General features: G+C 53.8%; 1 long non-coding RNA gene across 1 annotated transcript; it reads right to left on the bottom strand.

The window, feature by feature from the left end:
- Positions 1-201: 201 nt before the first annotated feature.
- On the bottom strand, positions 202-13,807 carry LOC142930358 (uncharacterized). Its single transcript, XR_012946268.1, has 2 exons — positions 13,685-13,807; positions 202-582 (listed from the first exon to the last, which is right to left on the bottom strand). It is a non-coding gene; the product is annotated as an uncharacterized LOC142930358 (long non-coding RNA).
- Positions 13,808-14,193: the final 386 nt, after the last annotated feature.

Here is a 14,193-nt window from a genome sequence, read left to right on the forward strand (position 1 = left end):
CAGTCGCCCTTCAACAACAACGGAGGGCAGAGGAGCGATGTTCACATCAACAACGAGGGGAGTGTCGGGCGGATGAAATACAGCAAGTTGGCACAGTAGGGGACACAGTTGGTACATCTGTAGTGTCGTAGATCTCTCTCTCCCTTGTCGAGGCGTGTGTGTGCGGGTGGCGTGTGGCGCACACACTCAGTCGGAGACGAGTTAGTCGCAGGGGGCACCGTCCTTCCTTTATTACGTTCCACACCACCAACTCCGGCCCCCTCTCTCTCTGTCACGACCACGCTGCCGTACGACCCGGCCCAGACACCACCCTGTCCACGTTGCACCGACGGCGCAGACCGGGACAGCCAACCACTGTTTGGCCGCGCAATGCCCAGGCGAAGGCGGCGGTGACGAAGGCGTCGACGACGAGACGAGATCACTCCCAGAACCGGCAGCCCAGAGCTCTCGCTCTCCGCTGCTTTAATTCCCCTCGGCGCGGCTTGGCTCCGCCCTAGCCACGCCTCCCTTCTCGAAGCCACCAGAGGGTTCCAGGGGCCTCCCCACGAGGTCTTCCGTGACCCTTGCCCCAGTTCCTCTGCCCTGCCGGTACACCAACCGTGTATATGCTCAGCGGCGTGTGCGCTAAGTGTCCACCTGCAGTTGCAGCTGCTGTACAGCAGTAAGCGCTGTCACTACACGTCTACCAGACATCTCAGTCTATCGAGGGACCTCCTGTCGGCGAGCTTTCGACACTTCACGTGGCCTCAAAGTGCACCTGGTCTGGTACATGCGCCGTGGTGACGTCACCGTCACTTAGGGGCGAATGGCGGGTACTGGTATTGGTGTGTGTGTGGGTGTGAGTTCGTGAGCCTGGTGTGGGCACGAGCCTCAATAACTGTGACACAAGGGGTGAAGTATGGCACGAGACACAATGCTGAGTACCCCATTAGTTGACTTCGTGTTTTCCTCATCACCCTCCTCCATCACCCCCCCCCCAATCACCCCCCCCATCACCCTGCCCCCATCACCGCCCCCATCATCCTCCCCCATCACCCTCCTCCCTACACCCTCCCCCCAACACCCCCACCCCCTTCCCCCACCCCCATGACCACTCACGACCCGGCTGAGAACTCGTCACGTCTGTGTACTGCCGATGCAGGGGGGGGGGGGGGGGGTGTTAGTGCAAAGCATTGCGACGAACCTGGCCAACTGAAGTTAGATTCCTGGTCACGGCTTACATCAGTGGCGGGAGACAGCCGAACTGGACTTTCACCTCTCCCCTTCGCCAACTGCAGTGGCCAGCATGGTGAAGTATGGTCAACCAACCCCGATAGCTGACACGGCGTGGTGGTGGTGGGGGGGGGGGCATTCATCCAGCAGTGGATTGAGCAAGTGTTGTATGTTATGAACGTGCGTTGTTAACTCGGAACGCGTTGGTGTGAGAACTTGAGGGGCTGGGATGTAACACGAAGCCTTTTCCTGAGATTCTTAGCCGCATTGCTGTTTTCCACTGCACAACCGGGCCGCGTCAGGGCCGTGCTTGCGTTCCCACTGAAGAAGCCGAGCCGAGCCGTGCCGCTGACGTCATCATCATCACACACGATGTGTGATGAGTCGAGTCGCATGCAAGAGACGTCATGACGATGTGTCCTCACAGTGTACTGACTGACGTCACACACAATGAACGGTCGAGTCGCAGAGAATGACGACCATTAATAACCTCAAAACCTGGCCCTGCTTGGCCCAGAGCCAAATTCAGATTGCTTGTGAGACTAGCATATCACGGTCTGGTTCTCAGAATCTGAATGTGTTCATAGTGGAGGAATCCGATGAGCTACAACGTTCTTTTTCATATATGTCCAGATATCTCATGCTGGTTTGACTCGGAAAATAGCCCATGGAAAAACAACCCGAACCGTGATGGCCCCATGCTGGCTCGGCTCGGATGCGCCAGTGGAAAAGGGTGTTATTCAGAAGAGAAGGCCCCATTCGGGCACCACGGTGGTGAGATGTTAACTACCTCGCCTGGCATGGAGGAGTGCGTGGGTTCGATCCCGACTCTGACGTCTGTATATGTCGAGTTTGCATGTTCTTCCTGTGGTCGTGTGGTTTTCTCTCCGGGTCATCCGGGATATCTCTCCACATTTACAATCACCATCACACGCGTTTAGAGTATTCGACTGCTCTAAATTTCCCACACGATGATGATAAGCCACTTATGTTGAGCTATCATTTGTGGGTAGCCAGATCGCTTCTGAAAAAGAGTTATATAGCTCAGTGGGCTTCATCTGGTAGAATAAAAAAAGTATTTTTAGTTGAAGAGGCTAGGGGCTACTGGATGTTGAACGTCTGCACGATGCTGGCGGACATCTACAGAGTGACTGACATCCTTTATTAAACAATTCTAACGACACTCGGATATTCATGAAGTCATTTGTTTTTTTACAAAGGAGACACGTTGTAGCTTCATCGCAATCTTCTTTTAAAAAAGAGACTGTCTTCACATCCAACGTACGCATTAAAATACAATTTTAAAAATCGTAATTGAAATAAATTTACTCGTTAATCAATTGGCTTCGTGTGACTTGAGTCCTTAGGAGACTCCATCGAGATGACAGTAATGATTTAAACAGAGGGGGGTGGGGGGGGGCACAGACTGAGAGGACGAGGGGGGGGGGCTGACTCAGGGAAGATTTTTTTAAAATCAGGATTCCCGCCCGTGATGGTCCCAGCGTGATATTGAGCGCACTCATTAGACCCCTGTGCTGTATGTAGACTGTATGTATAGACTGTAAGTAGACTGTATATATAGACTGTATGTATACTGTATGCATACTGTATGTAGACTGTATGTAGACTGTATATAGACTGTATGTAGGCTGTATGTAGAATGTATGTAGACTGTATGTAGAATGTATGTAGACTGTATATATAGACTGTATGTAGACTGTATATATAGACTGTATGTAGACTGTATATAGACTGTATGTAGGCTGTATGTAGAATGTATGTAGACTGTATGTAGAATGTATGTAGACTGTATGTAGACTGTACATATAGACTGTATGTAGACTGTATATATACTGTATGTGGACTGTATTTATACTGTATGTATGCTGTATATACTGTATATATACTGTATGTAGAATGTATGTGGATTGTATGTAGACTGTATATAGACTGTATGTAGACTGTATGCAGACTGTATATAGACTGTATGTAGAATGTATGTAGACTGTCTGTAGGCTGTATGTGCATAGACTGTATGTAGACTGTATGTAGACTGAATGTGCATAGACTGTATGTAGACTGTATGTAGACTGTATGTAGACTATATGTATGTAGACTGTATATATGTAGACTGTATGTAGGCTGTATGTAGACTGTATGTAGACTGTATATATGTAGGCTGTATGTAGACTGTATGTAGACTGTATGTATGTAGACTGTATGCGGACTGTGTGTAGACTGTATATAGACTGTATATAGACTGTATGTAGAATGTATGTAGACTGTCTGTAGGCTGTATGTGCATAGACTGTATGTAAACTGTATGTAGACTGAATGTGCATAGACTGTATGTAGACTGTATGTAGACTGTATGTATGTAGACTGTATATATGTAGACTGTATGTAGGCTGTATGTAGACTGTATGTAGACTGTATATATGTAGGCTGTATGTAGACTGTATGTAGACTGTATGTATGTAGACTGTATGCGGACTGTGTGTAGACTGTATATAGACTGTATATAGACTGTATATAGACTGTATGTGGGCTGTATGTGGGCTGTATGTAGATTGTATGTAGACTGTATATAGACTGTATATAGACTGTATGTAGGCTGTATGTAGACTGTATGTAGACTGTATGTAGACTGTATGCGGACTGTGTGTATGTTGAACTTCTTTCGCACCGTACGTAGCCAACCGTGGTAATCGGAGGTGCCGGTGGGGCAGAGCGGTGGCGCAGCGGTTAGCGCACTCGCCGATACGAGCGCTTCAAGGCTGCCATTCGAGTTCCATTCCCGGTCATGGCAAAAATAAAACCCCCAACTCGACAATCTCCGTGTTTCGCACGGCGGCGACTCCGAGACGCTCTCTCGTGAAGTTTCTCAAACTTTGTTTTACCACCCCCCACCCCTGGTGACAAAACCCATTCACTCATCTTCTCTCTAAATACCACGAATACTAAATTATTAATATTAACGGCACATAAAACTTTGTTTTACGCAGCTATAAGTTTGTTTTAAGGGAGGTCGTTCCATGTTAGGGCGAGGGTAGTTTCATCTCGGTCGTTCGCGGCGCTGCAGAAAGCGCTTCTGCGGCCGTCTGGAACGCTCTCCTTTCCCGATATTAGGAAGCCACTGGGTGCGACGCACTTCTAAAGCCTCATCTCGATCGGCAAAACGCATTTCTTTAGAACTGCTTCTTGTTGTTGTTGTGTTTTAGTTTGTTGTCGTTCCGCCAATTGGCACGGCTGGCTACGTACGGCGCAGACAGAAGTTGAACGAACATCCTGCGTGGCGGTGACTCCCCGCTTTGAGAACCACTGCTGGGGAGGAACAGCGCGTCACAATTTGTTCCGTTCCAGACGGAGAGACGGACACAGGGCGAGAGAAATGACGGACGGTCTTGAGGCTTGGCCTTGACCAGGGGATGAGGGTGGGCAGAGGAGGGGGGGGGAGCACGAGCGGCTGGGAGAGAGGGAGGGAGGGTGGCGAGGCAGGGAGATTGATGGAGGGGAGAGGAGGGAGGGGAGATGAGGGAGGGAAGGAGGGAGAGGAGGGAGAGGAGGGAGGGAGTTCCAGACCGTGGGGGGGCAGCAGAGGAGAATGAAACCATAGCGACGAGGACACGAAGGGCGCCCGATAAGCAGAGAGGCGAGCAAACAGCAGCCAGCAGCCAAAGCGGCAACAGCGCAATCAGGCGACGCGCAATCAGGCGACGCGCAGCACGCGCGCTGATCGCGAAGGGCGCGCGCGCGCGTGTCTGGGAAGCCAGATAAACATTCAATAGCCATTCACAGACACCGTGGCACGCGCCTCGCACCACGGGCACGCGCGTGCCCCGCACCACGGGCACGCGCATGCCCCGCCGCCACGCTCGGGAGAGGACCGCGCACTCTTGCGATTTTGAGACGTTTATCTGTTACGTGTTTGTGTCTGTGTGTGTCTGTGTTTGTGTGTCTGTGTGTGTCTGTGTGTGTGTGTGTCTGTGTGTCTGTGTGTGTCTGTGTGTGTGTCTGTGTGTGTGTCTGTGTGTGTGTCTGTGTGTGTGTCTGTGTGTTTGTGTCTGTGTGTGTCTGTGTGTGTGTGTCTGTGTGTGTCTGTGTGTGTGTGTCTGTGTTTGTGTCTGTGTGTGTCTGTGTGTGTCTGTGTGTGTGTGTCTGTGTGTGTCTGTGTGTGTGTGTCTGTGTGTGTGTCTGTGTGTGTGTGTCTGTGTGTGTGTCTGTGTGCGTCTGTGTGTGTGTCTGTGTGTCTGTATGTGAGTGTGTCTGTGTGTGTCTGTGTGTGTCTGTGTCTGTGTGTGTCTGTGTTTGTGTGTCTGTATGTGAGTGTGTCTGTGTGTGTCTGTGTGTCTGTGTGTGTGCCAGTGTGCCGGGAAAAGTCCTGGCAAGGATTATTCAACATCGCCTTGCCAGACACGCTGAGGAGAGGCTTGCGGAGCCCCAATGCGGTTTCAGGAAAGGGCGGTCCTGCACAGATGCCATATTTTCTGTCCGTCTGCTACAGCAGAGGTGTAGGGAATTCCAACAAGACCTACATCTCTGCTTTATTGACCTGGTCAAGGCCTATGATACCATCAGTAGGCCTGGGCTCTGGGTTGTTCTTCGTGCTTTTGGAGTCCCTGACCCTCTGCTCACGATCATTAAGGACCTTCATGATGGTGAACGGGCCCGGGTAAAACTACGTGGCCGGGAGTCAGAGCCATTCCCTGTACACCTTGGGGTGCGACAGGGATGTCCTCTGGCTCCCACATTATTTAACATCTATTTTGACCACGTAGTTCGTGAAGCCTTCAATAGCCGTACCGGGGGAATCTCCATTTGGTACAGATATAATGGGAGGCTGATCGATGCCCGGGTGCGCTCAACCACGTTATGTATGCCGATGATTTGGTAATAGCTGCTCATTCAGAGGAGGAGTTGGAGACGCTGCTGCTGAGACTGGAGCGTGCCACTAAGAGATGGGGCCTTATCATCAGCCCCACCAAAACTAAGCATCTGCCTGGGTATTTTGTACCATCGGACACTCCACCCCCACAACTCCCAATCGGTGATGGGGCAGTTGTGGACAGAGTGGAAAGTTTCCCATACCTGGGCCGTGTGCTTATGACCCGCTCCAGTTTAACAGCAGAGGTCTCACTCCGAATCAGTCGAGCGGCAATATCTTTTCATCGGTTGCGTAACGCTGTGTGGAAGCTACCTGGTCTGTCGCTCCGCACTAAGCTTCAAGTCTTCTCGGCCACGGTCATTCCCTCCCTTCTTTACGCTTGCGAAACGTGAACCCCCCTAATGGAACATCTTCACCGGTTAGAAACATTTAGGCTAGCCTGCCTACGATCCATCCTGGGTTTAACCAGGCTGGATTGTGTGAGGAGCTCACAAATCTTTGAAAGATCTGGGCAAGGTCCCATCGGTGAGCTTCTCTGGCAGGCAAGGCTGCGTTGGCTGGGTCATGTAGCCCGCATGCCCAGCCACCGCATGCCGAAACAGCTTTTGTTCAGCTGGATCGAGGGGGCTAAACGGGCGCGGCACGGGCTAGATAAGAGATGGAGTGATGTGGTGCAGGAGGACGTGGAGCTGAGTGGACTTGCCGATGACTGGTACCAGCGGTGCCAAGATCGGCCTCTGTGGAGGAGGCTCGTGAAGGACGCTACTGGGCAGTCGGAGGGCGGAGGAGCGACGCTCACAACAACGAGCGGAGCGCCGGGTGATAAAGCACAGCAGGTTGGCACAGTAGGAGGCACAGGTGGTGCATCAGCCAGTCATCTCAGTCAGTCGACCCGTGGCATCTGGGTCTGCCCCGTGACCTCCTGCCAGCGGGCGTTCGACACTTCACGTGGCCTCAAGGTGCACATGGCCTGGCACAAGCGTCGTGGTGACGTCACCGCCACTTAGTGGCGAATGGCGGTTGTTGTTGTTGTGTGTGTGCGTGTGTGTCTGTGTGTGTGGGGGCAGGGGTAGTGCAGCGGTTAGCGCGCTGCGTTAAGAACCCGGCGACTCGAGTTCGATTCCCGCTGACGACCAACATCAGTGACGATTATCTGAACCGGTCATGAGCCTCCCCGAAGTCGACTCAGCCTGAGATGAGTACCTGGTGCGGTGTGTAAACATCGCCACGAGCGAGACAAATCGGCCGGACGCGGTGTTGGCCACCCACCCCCTCGTGTGCCGTGCTCGCTAACAGCACTTGCCCTAACACTCCGTTAAGGCTTGTACGGGGATCTTCGTCTTTATGTGAGTGTACACACGCGTGCGTGTGATCCATGATTGTATTTTTGAGTAAAATGGTGCCATGGTGGTGAGTTGTTAAGTCGCCTGGTGTGCAGGAGGTGTTAGGTTCGATCCCGAACCTTGACACCTGTATATGTGGAGTCTGCATTCTCTCCCCGTGGTCGCGTGGATTTTTCTCTGGGTCCTCCGGGTTTCCCCTCCACGTTTAGAATGAACATCACCACGCGTTTAGACTGTTTGACTACTGCTATACATTTCCACGTGATGATGATAAGCCACTTCGGTTGAGCTATCATTTGTGGCCAAATCGCTTCTTTAAAAAGCTACATCGCTCAGGGGGCCTTAACTGGTAAAATAAACACATACACACACTCGGAACACGTGTACATACACACGGAACACATGTACACACGTATGGAACGCGTATACACACGCACACACGGAATAAATTGAGTTTATAGTAAAACTGTGTCATGCTCCCTTCTCCACCCGACGCAGCCGTGAACCAACTCTCAGGTTAAATTTTGATTTAAAGCTTTCGTGACTGCAGTGATTCATATTCTTGGTTCTTTCGGTAAAGTCACGTTGAAGGGAAACAATAACGTCGTGAGAATTGTATTGTTTTTTATATATATTATTATTTTATTGTTTCCCTTCAACGTGACTTTACCGAAAGAACCAAGAATATAACTCTCAGGTTGTTTATTATTGCTTCAACACACGGCTGTGTTGGAGAAGGAATCCGGGTGGAGGAGGGTGTACGACACCCCGTGACATTTCACTCACGTCGTCTGACCCAATGATCTATTATGGATCATAACGTCGGTCGCGAAAGCCCACGTGGTCAAAGTGTAGGCTTGAGTTGGCATTTGCACGGGTTACACAAATGTGTTCATGCGTGTTACAACTGATGTCGGATGTAACTCGGTTAATTGGAGCAATGTTCGTGATAAGTTGAACAAATATTATCACTTCTGTTATGCCGTCTGTTTTGTTGCAGTCAAATATTTTTTTTTTTTACCAGTTAAGGCCCACTGAGCTATATAGCTCTTTTTCAGAAGTGACCTGGCCACAAATGAGAGCTCAACGAAGTGGCTTATCATGTGAACATTTATAGCAGCCAAATACTCTAAACGCGTGATGTTGGTTCTAAATGTGGAGGGGAAAACCGGAGTACCCGGAGACAATTCCACGCGACTACGGGGAGAGAGAGAGACACGCAAACTCCAAATCTACAGCAGGCGCCCAGATCGGGATCGAACCCACGCCGTCCTGTAGACCAGGCGAGGCAGCAGTTAACATCTCCTAGCCACCGTGATGATGATAATGATGAGAGAGAGACACACACTGCTGGAGTGGCGTGTGCTGTGGTTGGACACGTGTCGGCAGTGACGCCCTCGTGTACATGTCTGTGATTGGTGGGGTCCGGCACGGGTGACTTGTTACGTCACAGGGATTCTCAAACTCGCAGTCCCTCACCACGCTACGTCGTTCTGCCCAATTTACTCCTCCATTCGAATGCAAATCAACTCTTTGCACGCCGCACGCGCCCGATGATTGTTGAACGTCCCCACGTGTGGCGAAAAGCAATTAACGCTGTATGCGGCACGCGCAACAAGCCCGCGCGCGCACACACGTGGAACACGTGTACACGTACACACGTGGAACACATGTACACGTGTACACACGTGGAACACGCGTGTACACGTGTACACACGTGGAACGCGTGTGTACACGTGTACACACGCAGAACGCGTGTACATGTACACACACACGCGGAACGCGTGTACTTGTACACACACACGCGGAACGCGTGTACACGTACACACACACGCGGAACGCGTGTACACGTGCAACGCGTGTACACGTACACGTACACACGGAACGCGTGTACACACACACGTGGGACATGTGTACACGCACGAACACACAAAAGATCTCAATCTTAATTGGAATCGGCTATTTTAACGCAGACATCGATAATTGCTGTGTGCGTCACGCGTTTAACAATCATCGGGCGCGTGCAGCGTGTAACGAGTAAATTTGTATTTGAATAGGGAGTCAATTGGTAAACGCGGAGCGGCATTAGCGTGAGGGTGGGGCCGCGAGGCCTGGAGTTTGAGAAACCCGCGTGGCCGTGGTCAGGTACGACACAATGACTATGTACTATAAGGATATGACTCAGTTTCTTTTGGGTCAGATCGTCGTGGAGTGAGAGTACCCCTCCACCACCCGACAGTTAATGAAATCAAGTTGACTCGTAGTGGTTGAATATTCACATTGATTTGGGGGTTTTCAGCAAAACCGGAGAAATGTTCAAAAGCAACATTTTGAAAATGAAAAAAATAAAAATTGCCAAATGTTATTGGTATTTGCTGGTGGTGCGTAAACATCGCCACGAGGGAGACAAAGGCGGCCGGGCGATATTGCTGGCCGCATCGCCCCCTCGTGTGCCGTTCCGGCCTTCATCGGTGCTGCTCGTTAACAGCACTTGCCCCCAACACTCTGTTAAGGCTATACCGGGGGATCTTTGTCTTTGTACGCAGTTTGCACTTACAGAACTCCTCTTATCCGCGGTCCTATGTCTTCCTATTATCCGCGATTTTACCCATAATGCGTGGCGAAGCTTCTTCCTATCACTCGTGGTTTTTCGCCGATAAGAGGAATCGCGCAGCATATTGATCCTAAAATCCGTGGGATTATCCGCGATCTTCTTCCCCCTAGATAAGAGGGGTAACATGATTATAGGATCCCACGGTATTTGCCACCCACGTATCACCCCGTATTAAAATGATCCCCGATGCGCGTACGTATCCGGGATGTAGGAATGATTCACACCTCCGACTTATCCCAGGAGTCGGCAACCAAAATAGCAAGGCCTTGTTTTGGAATTTGGTTTAAAAAAAAAAGTCCACAATCAATATTTAAAGAGCCGCAATGGCCGTTAAAGAGCCGCTGACGCGCAGGCCGCAGACCACGTGGACTGTCCGCGATTGGCTGTTGCGGTTCGATTCAACAATCAAGACTCCTCCTGCACGCTGCGGTGGGTGCCGGGGCCTCTCGGGGCTGCACAGGAACCGCCTAACCACACAGGAACCGCCTAACCACACAGGAACCGCCTAACCACACATTTGCACGCAACGCGTGCGAATCTAAAAACGTTAAAAAAAGTGAAGTGTTTTTCTTCATCCGCACCTGGGATTCGATGTTTGTATCGCTTTGCTTAGGAGATCGATTTTAATCGATGGATGGATGGCTCGTCACAGCCCCCCCCCCCCCCCCCGTTAGTCCGTGATTCCAGATCAGTTGTTGTCAATGGGTGTCGGTGCCACCCGAGGTGCCATCACCAATTGTGAATCATGATTTGGTCGTGAAAGCGTGAAATGAGGATAGCCGTTGCTAACTCTCCCCCACGAAGCGGCACGAGGTTTTTATCGACCCCAGAGAAGTGACGATGATGGTGATGAGCTGAGTCAACCCCAATCCCCCAAGCCAGGATTTGAACTCGCGACCTCGTAGTTGCGAGCCGACTACCGCTGGGCCACTCGATATGAGGGATGGGGGTCACCAATTTGTCTCCAACGAATTGACCGCGCAACGAGATCGCCGCTTGCACTGCCACTCAACAGCGGCGATTCCAACACGGCGGGCCTCGGGACCCCAAACCACGCTCCGCCTCTTCGCGTTTACCAATTTACTCGCCCCCCCCCCATTCAAATACAAATCAACTCGTTGCACGCTACACTCGCCCGATGATTGTTAAACACATGCGACGCGCAGAGCAATGAATGATGTCTGCGTCACGTGGAAAACGTGTACACATACACACGCACGCACACGTGTACACACACGCAACACGTGTACACACACACACACAACACGTGTACACACACACACAACACGTGTACACACACACGCAACACGTGTACACACACGCAACACGTGTACACACACACACAACACGTGTACACACACACACAACACGTGTACACACACGCAACACGTGTACACACACACGCAACACGTGTACATACACACACACGCAACACGTGTACACACACACACAACACGTGTACACACACACAACACGTGTACACACACGCAACACGTGTACACACACACACACACACGCAAACACGTGTACACACACACGCAACACGTGTACACACACGCAGCACGTGTAAACACACACACACGCAACATGTGTACACACACACACACGCAACACGTGTACACACACATACGCATGGAACACGTGTACACACACACAACACGTGTACACACACACACGCAACACGTGTACACACACATACGCATGGAACACGTGTACACACACACACGCAACACGTGTACACACACGCACGCAACACGTGTACACACACACGCAACACGTGTACACAAAACACGCAACACGTGTACACGCACACACGCAACACGTGTACACACACACGCAACACGTGTACACACACAGGCACGCAACACGTGTACACACACACACGCAACACGTGTACACACACAGGCACGCAACACGTGTACACACACACGCAACACGTGTACACACACACACAACACGTGTACACACACACACAACACGTGTACACACACACACAACACGTGTACACACACACAACACGTGTACACACACAACACGTGTACACACACACAACACGTGTACACACACACACACAACACGTGTACACACACACACAACACGTGTACACACACACACACGCAACACGTGTACACACACAACACGTGTACACACACACACAACACGTGTACACACACAACACGTGTACACACACACACAACACGTGTACACACACACACGCAACACGTGTACACATACACACGCAACACGTGTACACACACACAACACGTGTACACACACACACGCAACACGTGTACACACACACACAACACGTGTACACACACACAACACGTGTACACACACACGCAACACGTGTACACACACACACACAACACGTGTACACACAGACGCAACACGTGTACACACACACACAGACGCAACACGTGTACACACACAGACGCACTTACACGTCAATCTCAATCGGCTCTATTGACACAGCGTTAATTGCTTAGCGCGTCGCGTGCGACGTGTTTAACAATCATCCGGCGCGTGCAGCGTGAGACGAGTTCGTTTGTATTCTGAATGGGGAGGCGTAAATTTGTAAACGTGGAAAGACGGAGTGTGGTGGAGGAGGGGGGTGGCTGGGGAGGGGGTGGGGGAGGGGGTGGGGGAGGGGGTGGGGGAGAGGGGTGGGGGGGTGGGGAGGAGGGGGGTGGGGAGAGGGGGGGGAGGAGGGGGGTGGGGAGGAGGGGGGGGAGGGGGGTGGGGAGGAGGGGGGGGAGGAGGGGGGGAGGAGGGGGGGAGGAGGCGGGGGAGGAGGGGGTGGGAGGAGGCGGGGGAGGAGGGGGTGGGAGGAGGGGGGGGTGGGGAGGAGGAGAGGAGGGGGGTGGGGAGGAGGAGAGGAGGGGGGTGGGGAGGAGGGGGGGTGGGGAGGAGGAGGGGGGGAGGGGGGGAGGGGGGGGAGGGGGGGGAGAGGGGAGGGGGGGAGAGGGGAGGGGGGGGGAGAGGGGAGGGGGGGGAGAGGGGAGGGGGGGGAGAGGGGAGGGGGGGAGGGGAGAGGGGAGGGGGGGAGAGGGGAGGAGAGGGGAGGGTGGGGGAGAGGGGAGGGGGAGAGGGGAGGGGGGGAGGGGGAGAGGGGAGGGGAGGAGGGGGGAGGGGAGGGGGCGGAGGGGGGTAGGGGGCGGAGGGGGGGAGGGGGCGGAGGGGGGGTGGGGTGGAGGGGGGTGGGGGAGGAGGAGAGGAGGGGGGTGGGGAGGAGGGGGGGTGGGGGAGGAGGAGGGGGGGAGGGGGGAGGGGGGGGAGAGGGGAGGGGGGGAGAGGGAGGGGGGGGAGAGGGGAGGGGGGGAGGGGAGAGGGGAGGGGGGGAGAGGGGAGGAGAGGGGAGGGTGGGGAGAGGGGAGGGGGAGAGGGGAGGGGGAGAGGGGAGGGGAGGAGGGGGGAGGGGAGGGGGCGGAGGGGGGGAGGGGGCGGAGGGGGGGAGGGGGCGGAGGGGGGGTGGGGTGGAGGGGGGTGGGGTGGAGGGGAGGAGGTGGTTATGGTTTGTGGGTGAGGGGTTGGGGGGTTGGGGGGCTGGGGGGCTGGGTGGGTGGGACTGGAGTTTGGGAATCCCGTGCCTGACCCCTGCGTGGCTGCTCCCGCCGCCCCAGGCAACACCTCCGTCTGCTGCGTCCCGCTGCGATGTCTTCAGTGACGCCGCCCCTCTCCTTCAGACGTCGCCCCTCTCCCTGTCCGCCTCGCGAACCTGGAGCGGCTCCCCCCCGCCGCCCTCCCCCCGCGCCCCCCCACCGCCCCCCCCACCGCCGCCCCCACCGCCGCCCTCCCCGCGGGCGTCTCCGCCGCTGCCCTCGCGGCGCGCGCTGCTGCCCTCGCGGGGCGAAACCTTCCCCGAGCTCGCCGCTCCGTGCGACCTCAGCAGGAATCCCACGCCGGCACCTGCGGGCAGAGGCGATGCCGGGGTGAGGAGGGGAGGGGGTGAGCGATCAGGGCCACCACGACCATCACCACGCAAACCTCCATCGCCACGCAAACCTCCATCACCACGCAAACCTCCATCGCCACGCAAACCTCCATCGCCACGCAAACCTCCATCGCCACGCAAACCTCCATCGCGACGCAAACCTCCATCGCCACGCAAACCTCCATCGCCACGCAAACCTCCATCG

This window comes from Petromyzon marinus, chromosome 38 (assembly GCF_048934315.1).
Source record: "Petromyzon marinus isolate PM22_M1 ecotype Great Lakes invasive population chromosome 38, UKy_Petmar_22M1.pri1.0, whole genome shotgun sequence".
NCBI lineage: Eukaryota > Metazoa > Chordata > Hyperoartia > Petromyzontiformes > Petromyzontidae > Petromyzon > Petromyzon marinus.